The 16,429-nt window shown below is 47.4% G+C and overlaps 1 long non-coding RNA gene across 1 annotated transcript; it reads right to left on the reverse strand.

Annotated features, from left to right (window-relative positions):
• Positions 1-5,697: 5,697 nt before the first annotated feature.
• LOC117667391 (uncharacterized) lies at positions 5,698-16,419 on the reverse strand. Its single transcript, XR_009622906.2, has 3 exons — positions 16,029-16,419; positions 7,684-7,779; positions 5,698-5,934 (listed from the first exon to the last, which is right to left on the reverse strand). It is a non-coding gene; the product is annotated as an uncharacterized LOC117667391 (long non-coding RNA).
• Positions 16,420-16,429: the final 10 nt, after the last annotated feature.

The raw sequence follows: 16,429 nt of genomic DNA on the forward strand, positions 1-16,429 counted from the left end.
TCTCTTCCCAAGGCCTGCTAGGATTCGCGACTGTCTGTAATAGTCCTAACGGTCGTCCAGACCAGGGTTTGGCGGTTGCACAGGTTGTGCAACCTTTTACGTATGTTTCTATGTCCTTACGCATTCGTGGCCACCAGAATTGCCTCCTCACAAGGTGTAGAGTTTTTAAATACCCAAAATGGCCTGCTGACTTGGCATCATGGCACCTGCATAACACTACGTTCCGTAAACGTTCTGGAACATATATTCTATTCTCCCTCCACGCTATTCCATCATTATAGCTAACCATAGAGGGGTTTTGGATTACCCATTGATCCTGTTGTAAAGCTGTTTTAAACTCGGTACGTAAGTGACCATCTACTTCTGTAAGTCTTAATAGGATTTGGGAAGGTGCAATTAGAGGTTCTATCACTTCCTCTCGCTTGCTATTATACTGTGGCATCCGGGACAGCGCATCAGCCAAGAAGTTTTTCCCAGCAGGAACATACCGCAACCGGAAAGAGAAACGCTGAAAATATTGTGCCCACCTTATCTGTTTGGGAGATAGTCGCCTGGGCGTTTGTAAGGCTTCTAAGTTTTTATGGTCCGTCCATACCTCAAAAGGATGAGACGCCCCCTCCAAGAGATGTCGCCATGTCATCAACGCCCAACGGACCGCGAAGGCCTCTTTTTCCCAGATCGCCCATGCCCGCTCTGTCGTGGTTAACTTTTTAGACGTATAGGCACAAGGTTGTAACCCTCCCTGCTGTGTTCTTTGTAGGAGTACTGCTCCTACAGCCACGTCGCTAGCATCTGCCTGGACTACGAATGCCTGCGTTGGGTCTGGATGCTTGAGTACTGGTTCTTGAGCAAAGAGTGTTTTTAACTGCTTGAAAGCCATTTGACACGCTGACGACCACGTCAACGCTTGTCCCGGCTTTGGTTTAGCCGTGGCCGGTTTGGTCCGTAACAGATCCGTTAGTGGTAGGGCTATTTCAGCAAATCTGGGAATGAACTGCCGATAGAAGTTTGCAAAGCCTAGAAAGCTCTGCAATTGCTTTCTGGTTCTAGGGGCCTGCCATTCAAGCACTGCCTGGACTTTTCTGGGATCCATCTCTACCCCGCTCTCTGATATTCTATAGCCTAGATAATCTATCCTCTTTTTGTGAAACTCACATTTGGATAGTTTCACGTACAGCCTAGCAGCTAATAATTTGTCTAAGACCTGTCGGACCAGAGATATATGTTCCTCTTCAGTTTGCGTGTAAATTAAGATGTCATCCAAATATACAAGGACACCCCTGTACAGATGTTCATGCAGCACTTCATTGATGAACTGCATGAACACCGCAGGGGCGCCCTGTAGTCCGAACGGCATGACCTGGAACTGATAGCTTCCCAAGGGACAATTGAATGTTGTTTTCCACTCATCCCCTGGTTTGATTCGTATCCTATAATACGCTTCGCGTAGGTCGAGTTTCGTAAAGATACGACCGGTGGCTAGGGCAGCTAACAGGTCCTTCATTAAAGGAAGTGGATAGAGGGGCTCCACACACACCGCATTGAGACCTCTGAAGTCAACGCATAAGCGTAAACCCCCATCTTTCTTCCCACGAAACAGGACAGGGGCAGCCATCTTTGATCGACTAGGTGTGATAAAACCCCGGGCCAAGTTCTTGTCTATATATTTTCGTAATTCTTTTAGTTCGGGTTGTGTCATTGAATACATCCGGGGCTTGGGTAGCTTCGCCCCGGGTATTAACTCAATACTGCAATCCGTAGGCCGGTGAGGAGGCAGGGTCTCACATTCCTCCTCACTAAAGACTCTGGCGAGATCCTTATACACATTAGGATACGTCGTGTCTGCTGGTGGGCTCTCTACTTCTATTCCCCCTGCTGGCTCCTTTTCCTCCTTGGTAGGGGGAGGTCCCAACGGTAATCGAAGTTTGCGAAAAACCCCTTCCCACCATATCGTAGGAGCCCACTTGTCCAACCATGCTAATCCTAAAATTACTGGTTCTAACATTTTCTCCACTATAATAAACCGAATAGTTTCGGTATGCTCCCCAATATCGAGGTGCACCTTTTCTGTTATATGAGTCACTGGTGCCCCTCCCAGCAATGAACCATCCATTTGTTCAAATGTAATAGGGGTTCTCAACCGCACAACCCGCAGCCCAAGTTCGTCAACTATTGCCCTACGAATTAAACAACGAGTACACCCTGAGTCAATCAATACCTCATATCGGCGTCCAGTGGTTGCCCGTGGGTTTCGGAGTACGACTGGTACCACAAAAGGTCGGATGGGGTCGCTCACCATCGGGTCGTGTTGGTCCTCATCGTCGTCATCACTATTCCCAGCCACAATCGGGAATTTTTCCGCCACCACTTTCTTAGTATCTGTAGCCAGGGGATCCCTCTCCATACAGGATGTTTGAGTCATTTGGGACCGTTCGGATGTTGGTCGGCCTCTGCCTCTCAACACAGCTCTAGGAGGGGGGTTTTGGTCCGAGTTGCGGGGCATGGGATGAGGACAGTCAGCTGCTCGATGACCAAGGCGATTACATCTGAAGCAACGAAACGCAGGCCGCTGGATCCTTTCCCCCAAGCCGGAGCCAGCATTCGGTTTAGTCTCCTTGGGTGGTTGTGTGCGTTCTGCTGGTCGTTTTCCTTGACTTGCAACCCCTTCACCCCGTATACGGAATTCTCGGAGACCGACGTCCAATTCGATGGCTGCCTTGTACCACACACTCAACTTGGGGGGCAAGCCCCGGTACACGCAGGCTTGCCGTAAATCACGGTCTAGTCCTTTATGGAATTGGTGCACCAGAAGACGTTCTGGCCACCCCACCAACCGAGCCGCAATCTTTCGGAACTCCTGTACATACTCCTTTGCTGGTACGCCCCGTTGCTTAAGCGCAAACAAATCCCCCTCTGCAACCTGGGCGCTTGTTTCGTCTTCAAATCTGGCACGAAGAGCCTCCAGAAATCGTCCCATGTCCACGAGTTCCCTTGCATGTTTAGTATGGAGGCCTGCCACCCACTCAGCCGCTTCTCCCGTCAGGACCCCCGTAACAGCAACCACCATAGCCCACTGGGAGGGATACCACTGTCCATATTGGTCCATATGGCTTATCACCTGGCTTAAGAAAAGAGCCACTCGTTCAGGGCTTCCGTCAAAGGAAGTCTGCAGGGCAGGCGGTCCCCAAACGGCCTGCGGGACCCACAGCCCCGGCGGGGCCCCCGGAGGCCAAGGCATGGGGCCTGGGGTCCTCGCTGCTCCAGTCGCTCTCCTGTCCTGCCTAGGTCGGTCCCTCGTCGCCCTGCGACTCCCAACAGGTAAGCCCCCTGCCAATTGCATTGGTTGGGGCTCAGGACCGGCTCCAAGGTCTCCCGACGAGGCACCTTGGTCTTGTTCTGGAGGGGGTTGGTCCATGGATCGTCTAGAGGTCCGCTCCATCCTCAATTTAGGACTTGTGAGCCGGAATTGGGTCTCTGAAGCAGTCACCCCTGTATCCTGCCAAGAAGAACCTGGAGGCTCCAGCCCTGCAACCCAGGGCTGCCAGGATGGGGCGTCACGAAATCCAGATTCCCCAAAACGCTCACGTAGCATATCCATGGTGCTGGGACCGGATGAGGCAGGATACCCCCAATCCCCTTCATCCTCCTCAGTCCATCGTCTTTCCCTCCAGCGCTCCACATCTCTATCACACTCCTGCTCTTCCAAGGCTGTCCCTTCTGCCATATCCCCCTTTGCTGCAAAGCCACAGGGACTCCTCACCTCTTGCGAAAAGGAACCAAGCGCTGACTTTCTCTCGGCTTGTCGTTCGTTCAGAACTGCGATAGGAAATAATCACCAGTAACGCACAGAGAATCAGGGTTTACTTTGGCAATGATAAGCTTGCAGTCAAAAGTAAAGTACAAGTCGGTGTTTTGGTTCAAAGTCAGCGCTGGGTGTAATCACACCACAGTGCTATTTAACAAAAACTCAGCCCCTTAAACATACATCCGGTGATTATCAATCAAGCACCCCCCACTCCCTTAACAGTAACAGCTGCGAGCACCAGAGCAGCGAGGACAGCAGAATCGGAGAGGCCCAGCAACGTCATCAATCATCGCCCTGAATGCTGCTATCCAGGAACTATTTGTGTGTTCGCTGCGGCTGCTTATCTCCACTCCTTTTCCTCCCACACCCTCTATTGATGGCGAGCTCCGGTAGGACTCGACAAATACGATCTTTTGGGACCCCCAGAAGCAGGCCATCTCTGTCACAGCCCTTACCTTCTGGAATGAGTCCCCCACCCGAGATCCAGCCCCCCCCCCTTGTCTTGATGCTTTGGAGGACCTTGAAGACTTGGCCCCCAGGCTTTGGCCTAGGATGGGGATGTAGCCCCCTCCTGTTTTGTGTGGAATTGTTTCTCGTGGCTACTTGCATTTTGCATCTTTTGTTCCTTCTTTGTGCTACTGTATTGTTTGATTGTTTTTCTGCGTCTTTATTTGTGAACCCCTGGAATCGCCGAGAGTCGGACGATATAAATATTCAATAAATAATATTTTTTAAAAATGATTATTTCCCAGTCGATTGTCTTTTACGCAGTGTCAGTGCTGCGTAAATCTGCGCATCATCTGCGGAAATGAAAAAAACAGAGTCGGCACTTTTCAGCTCCATAAAACTATTCTAGTGAAAAATCTGGATCGGTCCATGACTTCAATCGACGTGCAGTTTTGAGAACTGTTAGTTTCTGTTCTTATTGCTCTTCTTTTGGTGATCCAAAGCTTCCTTTCTGGTTTTTGTTCAAATAAATAAATAATAAATAAACTTTATTGTCATTGTATGTGTATACACAGTATACACATACAACGAAATTTACTTGACATCCAAAGACCAGGTCCCACACACATAATCCTCAAACACACTCCCACCCACCACAATTCCCCACCCCTAAACCACCCAAACATCCACACAACAGACCAAGTAATGCTGTCCAACAGCTCACTGACGGTGGCCCTTTAGTTTATGGTTGAGTGCAATTATAGCTCTGGGATAAAAACTATTCAGAAGACGTGTGGTCCGAGTTTTAAATTGTTCTGTATCTTCTGCCAGAAGTCCAAAAAGATTGTGAGCAGGATGGGAAGAGTCTCTGAGAATGTTATGTAACTTCCTCAAACAGCGAGATTCGAAGATGTCGTCCAGGGCTGGTAGCTGGAGTCCGATCATATTTTGGGCAGTTTTAATGATTCTCTGTAGAGCTTTTTTGTCCACTACAGAGCTACTCCCATGCCATACAAGAATGCCGTATGTCAGGACACTCTCAATGGTGCTGCGATAGTAGGACAGAAGTAGATGCTGAGATAGTTTGATCTTCCTGAGCATTCTCAGGAAGTACAGCCTCTTCTGTGCCTTCTTCACAAGCATGTTAGCATTCATAGTCCATGAGAGGTTCTCCAAGATATAAGTGCCCAGAAATTTAAAACTACCCACCCTCTCCACCTCCTCACCATTTATGTACAATGGTAGATGTACATCTCTCTTCCTCCTGAAGTCAATTATAAATTCTTTAGTTTTTGGGGTGTTAAGTGTGAGATTATTTTCATTACACCACAATGTCAGCTCTTTAAATTGATCTAGTTGTGAAGGTGCTGAACGAGGAACTGGGAGATTGTGAATTCCAGTCCTTACTTGGACACACACAGATAGTCCTCAACTTACAACTACAGTTAGTGCCAGAATTTTTATTGCTAAGCATGGCAGCTATTAAGTGAATGGTGCGGCAGCCTAGAGGTGGAGCTCTCGCCTCACAATCAGGAGGCTGTGAGTTCGATCCTAGGTAGAGGCAGATATTTCTCTCTCTGGGCACGTTGAGATTACATTTGCTGAATTTAGCTCCGCATTGGTGACAGGAAGGGCATCCGGCCAGTAAACACTCAGCTCCATTCAGTTGCCTAGAGTCCACCCTGCAAGGGATTATGGGGTCATTAAAAGATGATGATGAAAGTAGCTGTTAAGTAAATCACACTTGATTTTATAACCTCTTTTTACCATGGTTGTTAAGCTCATTAAGTTCGTTTAGCGACCATTCGAAGTTACAAGGGCACTGAAAAAAATGACTTATGATCGCTTTTCACACTTAATGATGCTTGAGGCATCCCCATAGACACATGATTTACATTCGGATTTTGAGAACTGACTCACATTTATGACCGTTGCGGTGTCCTGGAGTCGTGCAATCTCTTTTTATGACCTTGTGACAGGGACTCCAGATTCATTTAACAACCCTCTTACTAATTTAAGAGGGTTGTAGTACAGTAGACTAAAGCACTGTTATTAACATCTGCTGCTTGCAATTACTGCAAGTTCAAATCTCACCAGGCTCAAGGTTGACTCAGACTTACATCCTTTCTAAGGTAGGTTAAATGAGGACCCAGATTGTGGGGGCAATAAGCTGACTTTGTATAAATATACAAAAGTATGAAGGCTATTGCTTAACGCATTGTCTCCCTGAGTCTCCGGAGAAGGGCAGCATATAAATTAAAGCAAATAATAATAATAATAATAATAATAATAATAATAATAATAATAGTAATAGTAATAGTAATAATAATAATAATTTAACAAGTGCAGGGATTCCCTTAACAAATGTGGCAAGAAAAGTCGTAAAATGGGACAAAACTCACTTAACAAATTTCTCACTTAACAACATGAATTTTGCGCTCAATCATAGCCGTAAATTGAGGATTACCTGTATGAGTGAGGGCCAGGTTCATAGATTGCACTAGAGCAAAGATCTCCAAACTTGGCCATTTTTAAGACATTTTAAAAAGTACACATATAGACTGGGTGAAACCAGGCTTAATAGCAGTGACTATGAGAGGGATCTTGGGGTCTTAGTGGACAACCAGCTAAATATGAGCCAGCAGTGTCCAGCAGCAGCCAAAAAAGCCAATGCAATCCTAAATTGCATTAACAGAGGGATATAAGCAAGATCAAGGGAGGTACTAATACTACTCTATAAAGCCTTAATAAGACCCCACCTAGAGTACTGCATCCAGTTTTGGTCACCACACTATAAAAAAAGATGTTGAGACTCTAAAAAGAGTGCAGAGAAGAGCAACAAAGATGATTAGGGGATTGGACACTAAAACATACGATGAACGGTTGCAGGAACTGGGCATGGCTAGTCTAGTGAAGAGAAGGACCAGGGGATAGCAGCCTTCCAATATTTGAGGGGCTGCCACAGAGAGGAAGGGGTCCACCTATTTTCCAAAGCACCCGAAAGCCAGACAAGGAACAATGGATGGAAACTGATCAAAAATAAGGAGAAATTTTCTGACAGTGAGAGCAATCAACCCATGGAACAGAAGTTGCCTTCAAAAGTTGTGGGAGCTTCATCATTGAAGGCTTTCAAGAAGAGATTGGACAGCCATTTGTCAGAAATGGTGTAGAGTCCCCTGCTTGGAGGGGGGGTTGGAAAGTCCGTTCCAACTCTGTTAATCTAATCTAATCTTTCTGATTTGTGGATCTCAACTCCCAGAATTCCCTAGCTATGCCATGCTGGCTGAACAATTCTGGGGGTTGACTCTCAAAAATTATCAAGGCTGAAAGCCCCTGCACTAAACCATAATTTAGATTAATTGAATAGATCACCAATGGACACTTCACTCATTGAGCTAAAACCGTATTGCAGTTTGCTTAACCTGGCTTACCATACAAACCCAATCGCTTGTGATTTAGTGATACGCCCGTAAAGTCACGTCTTCTTCTCCGTCTCGTCCTTCGTTTTGGAGAAACGTTTTCCATTCCTAACAAACAACAAGACGGCAGATGCTTTATTTGGGATACCATCTATCTCTGGGTAAAAAGCATACAAAAGACCGTTTCAGCAATCTGTTCAGAAAGCTAGCTACGAACCGAACGAACCGAGGCCAAAAAAAAAAAAAATGCACCCATAAAAAACTCATTTTCCAAAGTTGGCGCATATGCTGCGGGCTGGTTTTGTGGACTGTGAAATGGGAAGGCATCCTTCTTCCCCATAAACAGCTTTAACGGAGGGAATAATAGAATTGTAAAAAAAAAAAAAAAAGAAGGCAATTTGCGTCACTCGAGAATGACTTCCAAGACCAGAGGAAATGGTCCGTTTGCTAAGGAAAACTTTTGCAAAAAAAAAAAAAGGGCGCAAATTAGGAGAAAGATTATACCTGAAATTGGGAAGATTTAACAGATTTAACAGATTAGCAGAGTTGAAAGGGACTTTATAGGTCCGTGACAGGGAACCTGTGGCACGCATAGTCTTATCAGTGGGCACGCCAGCTCAGCTCTGGCACACATGCGCACGCTGGCCAGCTGATTTTCGGGCCTTCTGGGCCCACCAGAAGTAGGGAAACAGGCTGTTTCCTGCCTCCGGAGGGCCTGGGCGGGTGGGGAAGGCCCGTTTTTCTTTCTTACCTGGCTCTAGATCCTCTCTATGCATCTGGGGAGGGTGAAAACAGCCTTTCCCACTCCCTCGAAAGCCCTCCGGAGGTCTGAAAGGGCCCATTTCCCAATTCTTGGTGGGACAGGAAGTGACTTTTTTTGCTGTCCCAAGCCTCCAGAGACTCCTAGAGAGGCTCTGGAGGCTGAGGAGAGCAAAAAACATCACTTCCTGTCCCACCAAGAGTTGGGAAATGGGTCCTTTCAGGCAGTGGTGAAATGTAAAATTTGTTACTACCTGTTCTGTGGGCATGGCTTGGTGGGTGGGGGGGTAATGTGACTGGGTGGGCATGGGCATTTTTTTTTAACTTTTAAAACCATTTTTCTACAACCTCTTCGGGGAAGAGGTTCTAAAAAAATGCTTTCAAAAGGCTCTGATGATCCCAGCTGAGTTGCCTGATCAGCAGAGACTTTTTTTCTTTTAAATGCCTCTGACGATCAGGCAACTCAGCTGGGATCATCAGAGGTTTTTTTTTTTTACTTTTAAAAGCATTTTTTCGGCTGAAGAGATTATAGAAATAATAATAATAATAATAATAATAATAATAATAATAATAATAATAATAATTTTATTTCTATACCGCCCTTCTCCCGAAGGACTCAGGGCGGTGTACAGCCTATTTAAAAACACAGAAACAAAACAACAGTTAAAATTTAAAATCATTAAATAATTAGGCTCCAATTAAAATCCCAGAAATTTAAAATACCCCAATTTAAAACGTTATGTTAATAGCCCGGCCTGGCGGAACAACAGGGTCTTCAGAGCGCAGCGAAACACTCGGAGGTCGGAGATCTTACGTATTTCCGGGGGCAGTTCATTCTACAGGGCTGGGGCTCCCACAGAGAAGGCCCTCCCCCTGGGTGTCGCCAGCCGACATAACTTGGCCGATGGCACCCTGAGGAGACCCTCTCTGTGGGAGCGGACTGGTCGGTGGGAGGCTATTGGTGGCAGAAGTCAGTCTCGAAGGTACCCGGGTCCTATGCCATGGAGCGCTTTAAAGGTGGTAACCAACACCTTGAATCGCACCCGGAAGACCACCGGGAGCCAGTGCAGCTCGCGCAGGAGGGGTGTCACGTGGGCGCAACGAGTTGCACCCATAACCACCCGCGCGGCCGCATTCTGGACCAGTTGGAGCCTCCAAGTGCTCTTCAAGGGGAGCCCCATGTAGAGAGCATTACAATAGTCCAACCGGGAGGTGACAAGGGCGTGAGTGACCGTGCGCAAGGCGTCCCGATCCAGAAAGGGCTGCAACTGGCGAATCAGGCGAACCTGATAAAAGGCCCCCCTGGCCACGGCCGTCATGTGCTCTTCTAAAGACAGCCGTGCATCCAGGAGGACACCCAGATTGCGAGCCCTCTCTGTGGGGGGCAAGGATTCACCCCCAATAGTCAGCGATGGCACCTGCTGACTATATCGGGGCGCCGGAAGCCATAGCCACTCGGTCTTGGACGGGTTGAGTCTGAGCCTGTTCCTCCCCATCCAGGCCCGCACGGCCTCCAGGCAGCGGGACATCACATCAAGGGCATCGTTGGGGTGGTCTGGGGTGGAGATGTACAGCTGAGTATCGTCAGCGTACAGATGACACTTCACCCCAAAACCACGGATGATCTCACCCAGCGGCTTCACATAAATGTTGAACAGGAGAGGCGAGAGGACTGACCCTTGCGGCACTCCCCATGCGAGATGCCTCGAGGTCGACCTCTGTCCCCCTGCCAACACAAACTGCGAGCGGTCGGAGAGGAAGGAGAAGAACCACCGCAGAACGGTGCCCCCTATTCCTAACCCCCTCAACCGCTGCAGCATGATACCATGGTCGATGGTATCAAAAGCCGCTGAGAGGTCTAATAGGACTAGGACAGAGGAGCAACCCCTGTCCCGAGCCCTCCAGAGATCATCCACCAACGCGACCAATGCCGTTTCTGTGCTGTACCCCTGCCTGAAGCCCGACTGGTACGGGTCCAGATAGATAGCTTCATCCAGGTGCCGGGGAAGTTGTTGTGCCACCACGCTCTCAACAACCTTCGCCACAAAACGAAGGTTGGAGACTGGACGATAGTTAGCTAATTCAGCCGGGTCCAGGGAAGGCTTCTTGAGGAGGGGCCTCACTACCGCCTCTTTCAAGGTGGCAGGAAAGGCACCCTCACTCAGAGAAGCACTTATAATCCCCTGGAGCCAGCCTTGTGTAACCTCCCGGGAGGCCAGCACCAACCAGGAGGGACACGGGTCCAATAAACACGTGGCGGCACTAATCTTACCCAGAACCCTGTCCACATCCTCGGGAGTCACAGGATCAAACTCCTCCCAGATAACATTCTCAAGACCTGCCCTCGTCTCCTCCCGCGGACTCATCCAGTCGGAGTCCAAGCCATCCCGAATCCGAGCGACTTTATCATGCAGGAACTGTACAAAATCCTCAGCACGACCCTGCAAGGGATCTTCCCGCACTCCCCCCCCGGAGAAGGGAGTGGGTCACCCTAAACAAGGCGGCTGGGCGGTTCTCTGGGCAGATGCGATAAGAGCGGAAAAGTGGTTAGACTTTTAAAAGTAAAAAAAAAAGCCTCTGATGATTGTGCGGCTCAGCTGGGCAATGGAGAGGGGGGGGCAGGGATTTTTGCTACCGGTTCTCCGAACTACCCGCCTCCATCGCTACCGGATCGGGCGATCCGGTCCGAACCGGGAGCATTTCACCCCTGCTTTCAGGCCTCTGAGGGAGTGGGAAAGGTTCTTTTTGTCACTGCATTATTTTATTTACCAGCTGAGCTCATTATTTCTGGACTATCAGACTTTCCGTACCTTGCCAAGAATTGTTATCAAAAGCTACTATGCATGTCCATCCACCCTTCCATCCATCCTTCACTCACACTCTTTTCCTTTGTTCTCTTTCCAGAAAGGTCCGGCTGAGAAATAGCCGGCAAAAGCTATTTCAAAAATGTAGCAATTACTTTTCTTAGTTAGTGAGGTGTTTTATTTTCTTTATAACAAATAAATGAGTTTTATTAGAAACTTTTCTTCGCGTTTCTTTTCAGAATATTGCAACAAGGAATAAGCCACAATCCATCCTCTAAACCAGGGTGATTTTTTCCCAGAGCCAAACATGGGATTAATCAACGCCCTGACATTTTTCACCCTTCCCAGATGCATAGAGAGGATCTGGAGCCAGGTAAGAAAGAAAAACGGGCCTACCAGGCCATCACGTGCCAGGAGCAGGGGGGGAGGGGGGTTGCACATGCATGCGCAAGGCAGGGCGCATAGAATTATGGGTGTGGGCACCCGCATGCGTGAACCTCCCCCGCCCCTTCCCTCTCCTGGCACGCGATGGCAAAAAGGTTAGCCATCACTGTTTTAGGTCATCTAGTCCAATCCCCTGCCCAAGCAGGAGACCCTGCACCATTTCTGACATATGGCAGTCCAGTCTCCAGTGATGAAGCTCCCACAACTTCTGAATGCAACTTCTGTTCCATCGGTTGATTGTTCTCACTGTCAGAAAATTTCTCCTTATTTCCAGGTTGAATCTCTCCTTGATCAATTTCCATCCATTATTCCTTGTCTGGGCTTTGGGTGCTTTGGAGAATAGCTCGACCCCCTCCTCTCTGGGGCAGCCCCTCAAGTATTGGAAGACTGCTATCCTGTCTCCCCTGGTCCTTCTCTTCACTAGACTAGCCAGGCCCAGTTCCTGCAACCGTTCATCGTGTGTTTTAGCCTCCAAGTTACAACGGCACTGAAAAAAGTGACCTATGACCATTTTTCACATTTACGACCGTTGCAGCATCCTCATTGTTACCTGATCAAAATGCAGACAACGTGGCAATCGACTCATATTTATGACAGATGCAGTGTCCCGGATCCCTTTTTGCAACCTTCTGACAAGCCAGGTCAATGGGGAAAGCAGATTCACTTAACAAGCATGTTACTAACTGAACACCTGCACTGATTCACTTAACAACTCTGGCAAGAAAGGTCGCAAAAATGAAGCAAGGCTCACCTAATGAGTGCCTTGTTTACCAATGGAAATGTTGGGCTCGATTGTGGCCCTAGGTCAAGGACTACCCATGGATTCACCCAGGGCTGGGCTGCTGGGGGTTCGCAGGGGTTCTGGAGAACCTCTAGCTAAGATTCTGTGCAGTTCTTTGAACCTACAAATCCCACTCCTGGCTGGTCACACCCACCCTGCCCCGCCCCTCCCAGGAGTCCCCACACAGTCCATTTTGGATGCAGGTAAGTGCAGGGCACGCATGGAGGCTTGGGGAGGGTGAAAAACGGGCATACTGGAAGTTCAGGAAGGCCGGAAACGGGCCCGTTTCCAGCCTCCAGAGGGCCTCCAGAGCCTGGGGAGGGTATTTTCGTCCTCCCGGAGGCTCAAGGAAAGCTTCCAGAGCCCAGGGAGGGCAAAAACGCTCCCCCCTGTGGTGCAGGAGGCCAACTAGGCCATGCCCACCATGGCCACGCAACCCAGCAACCGGGCAGAGAACCCCATGCTAAAATTTTTGAAACCCATCCCTGGATTCACCACTCTGCAACCCAAGTGTCAACTTGCAAAGCTTTCAAGTTGCATGAGCGGGAGGGAGGGAGAACTGATGGAGCTGATTGATTTCCCTAACTGAAACTACATTAAACAGATGCTTTTCTACCGCAATCAGTAGGAGAGCTTTGGGTTTCATAGCCAGCCAAAGTGGTCAATTGGAGAATGTGATTTATGACATGGTCAGGGAGGAGGGGAGAGACAGGGGAACGTAAATCTACGTGGGATTAGTTCTAACTGCATCTGAATATTGCTGAAATGATACTTCTAATAAATGACTGTATTTCTTTTGAAGTTTGGCTCGTGGCTCATGAATTAATTAGGGCATCTTTCGAAAAGTTCACACCAGGGGTGAAATGCTCCCGGTTTGGACCGGATCGCCCAATCCGGTAGCGATGGAGGCAGGTGGTTTGGAGAACCAGTAGCAAAAATCCCTGCTTCCCCCCCCCTCCCCCCAATTGCCCAGCTGAGCCAGGCAATCATCAGAGGCTTTTTTATTTTATTTTTAAAAGCATTTTTTCTCTTTGGCCGAAATAATGCTTTTAAAAATAAAAAAAAAAAGCCTCTGATGATCACGGCTCAGCTGGGATCATCAGAGGCTTTTAAAAGCATTTTTTTCTACGACTTCGGCCGAAGAGGTTATAGAAAAAAAGTTTTTAAAAGGGAAGTCAGCTGGGATCGTCAGAGGCTTTAAAAGCATTTTTTTTGAAGTCTTCAATTCTTCCAATTCTTCAATTTCCTAAAACTTCCTTTCTGTTTGTATAGCATGTTGGGGGGAAAAAAAATTCTTTCCTTACTATTGATTTTTGTATTGATTTTTTTTCCTTTTTGTTATTCTTTAACAATAAAAATATAATTAAAAAAAAACATTTTTTACAACCTCTTCAGCAAAAGAGGTTGTAGAAAAAATGGTTTTAAAAGTAAAAAAAAAAAAAAGTTGGCCACGCCCACTCAGTCATATTACCCACCACCAAGCCACGCCCACAGAACCGGTAGTAACAAATTTTACATTTCACCACTGCTTCACACCAAGGCTGCCAATACCTCCAACTGGCTGCCTTCCCAAACACCCTGAACTCCAATTCCCACACCTCATTGACCATGCCGGTTGTGGATTATGGTTGCTAAACTCTCACTGCTGACTCAAAGTCTGTGACTTTCATATGACGCCACTGATCGCTATTCAAACCTGGGCTGCGGGACAGTTGTGGCATCAGCGATTCCATGGCGTTTCTCAACAACGCAGCAGCCTGGTCTACGTGGGTTTCGGTGTCAAACTCCATAAGGTCTAAAGATGTTGACAATTCAAAGCACTTTAGCAACAGTGCTGGAGGAAAACCATGTAATCCACGGGGCCTTCCTGCTCACGGTTTGCATACAAATCCAGAACAGAAAAAAGCAAGAAACCGAATTCCCGTTCAGACTTAAGAGGAGTAAAAACCTGCTGGAAGCAATTCACAGCATTTTGACAAAAGCATTTTTTAAATAAAAAGAATAACAGAGTTGCCAGAGACCTTGGAGGTCTTCTAGTCCAACCCCTTGCTCAAACAGGAGACCCACTACCATTCCAGATAAGTGGCTGTCCAGTCTTTTCTTAAAAACATCCAGCGATGGAGCATTCACAACTTCTGGTGGCGAGCTGTTCCACTGGTTAGTTTTTCTCCCTGTCAGGAAATTTCTCCTTAGTTCTAGGTTGCTTCTCTCCTTGATTAGTTTCCATCCATCGCTTCTTGTCTTACCGTCTGGTGCTTTGGAGAATAGCTTGACCCCGAACATGTGTAAATGTATTAGGATAAAGAATGAATTATTAAAAAGTAAAAAAGAATAAATATGAGTAAAAATAGAGAAATTAGAATTTGACGGCGAATGAAGATGTTGTTCATATAAATAAATAGAAATATTAAGATATGATTAAGAAACATCGAAAAAGATAACGGGGGAGGGGGAGGAGAAGGAGGAGAAGGAGGAGGAGGAGGAGGAGGAGGAGGAGGAGGAGGAGAAGGAAGAGAAGAAGAAGAAGAAGAAGAAGAAGAAGAAGAAGAAGAAGAAGAAGAAGAAGAAGAAGAAGAAGAAGAAGAAGAAGAAGAAGAAGAAGAAGAAGAAATAATAATGAAAAGGAGTAGTAGGGTGACATGATGGCAGCATTCCAATATTTAAGGGGCTCCACAAAGAAGAGGAGGGGTCAACCTATTTTCTAAAGAACCCAGAAGGCCAGACAAGAAGCAACGGATGGAAACTAACCAAGGAGAGAAGCAACCTAGAACTAAGGAGAAACTTCCTAACAGTGGGAACAATTCACCTGTGGAACAGCTTACCTTCAGGAAGTTGTGGGTGACCCATCACTGGAGGCTTTTAAGAAGAGACTGGACAACTACTTGTCTTGGAATGATAATACGGGGTTGAACTAGACGACCTCCAAAGTCCCTTCCAACTCTTGTTATCCTGTGTTTTCTGTGCATCCAGTTTTTGTCACCACACTATAAAAAAGACGTTGAGATTCTAGAAAGAGTGCAGAGAAGAGCAACCAGGATGATTAGGAGACTGGAGGCTAAAACATACGATGAACGGTTGCAGGAACTGAGCATGGCTAGTCTAGTGGAGAGAAGGACCAGGGGAGACAGAATAGCAGTGTCCCAATATTTGAGGGGCTGCCACAGAGAGGAGAGGGGGTCAAGCTATTTTCCAAAGCACCCAAAGGCCAGACAAGGAATAATGGGTGGAAACTGAAAGGAGAGATTCATTGCTTAACGCATTGTAAGCTGCCCTGAGTCTCCTGAGAAGGGCGGCATATAAATCAAATTAAAAAAAAAAACCTGGAAATAAGGAGAAATTTTCGGACAGTGAGAACAATCAACCCATGGAACAGAAGTTGCCTTTGGAAGTTGTGGGAGCTCCATCACTTGAGACTTTTTTTTTTTTTTTTTTTTGCTTTAATTTATATGCCGCCCTTCTCCGGAGACTCAGGGCGGCTTACAATGCGCTAAGCAATAGCCTTCATCCTTTTGTATATTTATACAAAGTCAGCTTATTGCCCCCACAAACTGGGTCCTCAATTTACGTACCTTAGAAAGGATGGAAGGCTGAGTCAACCTTGAGCCTTGGCGAGATTTGAACTTGCAGTAATTGCAAGCAGCAGATGTTAATAACAGTGCTTTAGTCCACTGTACTACAGGCTCCTTTCAAGAAGAGACTGGACTGCCATCTATCAGAAATGGTGTAGGGTCTCCTGCTTGAGCTGGTGGTGGGGGCTGGACTAGATGACCTCTAAGGTCCCTTCCAACTCTGTTAAACTGCCTGTAATAGAGAATTAACAAGGCTGTTCCTGTCACTGTTCTCTATCCCAAAAGATCTCCAGCTGAGCGCTGCAGTTGGGACCGACGCAACTGCTCGGCCGCCCGCACAAAGGCGCCGTCTCAACGCAGCGGCTTGCATGGTGGCAAACGCCCCCACACACGCCCACTCG

This window comes from Pantherophis guttatus, chromosome 14, assembly GCF_059756535.1.
Source record: "Pantherophis guttatus breed Tessera chromosome 14, ASM5975653v1, whole genome shotgun sequence".
Taxonomy (NCBI): Eukaryota; Metazoa; Chordata; class Lepidosauria; order Squamata; family Colubridae; genus Pantherophis; species Pantherophis guttatus.